This window comes from Lygodium microphyllum, chromosome 1 (genome assembly GCF_053477565.2).
Source record: "Lygodium microphyllum isolate KBCC chromosome 1, Lygodium_microphyllum_v1.1.10, whole genome shotgun sequence".
In the NCBI taxonomy this organism is placed as follows: domain Eukaryota; kingdom Viridiplantae; phylum Streptophyta; class Polypodiopsida; order Schizaeales; family Lygodiaceae; genus Lygodium; species Lygodium microphyllum.
Genome location: NC_141135.1, coordinates 147,513,819 through 147,515,460, shown reverse-complemented (window position 1 = coordinate 147,515,460; position 1,642 = coordinate 147,513,819).

The window sequence follows — 1,642 nt, the reverse complement described above, 5'->3', positions numbered from 1 at the left end:
TGAAATATCACCTACATACCTCAACTGCCTGCTCAGGTTACTTATACATATTCTTCTCATGGAAAACAACATTATGGCTATAACTAACCTTTCTAGCTTGTGAATCCCATAGGTGATAGCTCATCTCACCTACATCCCGATAACCAAGAAAGATGCATTTTACTGATTTAGGATCTATCTTGTTGTGTTTGTCCTTGGGAACATGGCAAAAAAACCTCATATATAAAGATATCCAAATGAGCATACAATAGAGGTTTTCCAAACCATATCTCGTCTACAACTTGATAACCAATAGCTTTCCAAAAATGTTGCGGTAAGTCCACCTAGCTAAGCATACTATGAACTCTCTCTTGAATCATCTTACTCACACACTCTGCAACACCATTTTGGGGTGGGGGTGTAAGGGATAGTCAACTAACACTCAATACCCTACTCATCATAAAATGGCTCAAATTCTTTAGAGACATATTCACCCCTATGATTTAATCTTAGGCATTTCAACCTATACCCAAATCGATTCTCAACAAGAGCAAGCCAATGCTAAAAGGTAGCCAATAAATCATATTTTTTCTTTATGGGATATGCCCAAACCTTATGCAAATAATCATCAATGAAAGTCACAAAGTACTTTGCATTGCTTAATGATTGACATGGCATGGAACCACATATATCAAAATGAACAAGAGCCAGATGCTCACATATGCACATAATATTGGACTTCTTATAAGAACTGTGTTTGTTTGCCATAAAGACAATGATCATATGAATCAAAACATTTGTAGTCAAAGAGTGGAAGATACTACAAATGGGTAAGCATTTTCATTCCCTTTAATGACATATGTCTAAGGTGACAATGCCACAACGATATGTGTGTATGTTAGCCATACCCAAAATATGGTCAATAGGCCCAGATACAAGTAAGAGATAGAGGTTGCCAACCTTGGCACCTCAAAGCAAAGACAAGATTTCCATGGGTAATCTTCCACATGAAATCACTAAAAGATACATGATACCCAACATCATCCAATTGTCCAGTAGAGAGTAGGCTTTTGGTCAACAAACTAGAATATGGTATATATCATGCAAAACAAAAGTGCTACTTGAAGCAAACTGTAGAGTAACATTACCAATGCTAATAATATTGAATGCTAAGTCATTTTCTAGTCTCACAGAACCTATCATGCTACAATAGGAATGAAACAAATTGTTATGCAGGGTAACATGAAAAGAAGTCCCTGAATCAAGCAATTAACATTGAGAAAATGTGAACAAGGCATCAACCAACTAACTAGCATCAAGAGAAGAAGTTACCAAGATGTAATCGTCATTAGACTCATGTGTCAATGCATTTATGATGCACAGATCGGATGCCGTATGCTCGTGTAGTGAATGCCGAAAGGTCCCCAAGAACAATAGAACTCTACTTTTTGCACCAAATTCAATGTAAAAAGCATGAACAACATGAACAAGAGACCAATTGGGTGCAATCTCCCCCCATGTCTTGTGTGACTCTCGGTCATCAAAGTTTACGAAATCCACCGTAAAACCTCACGGAATCCACCGTGGCACGGAATCCACCGTGAAATATGCCTCCTGGCATCATACCCCCAGGGTAGGATAGCAATTGACCTCAATTGCTATT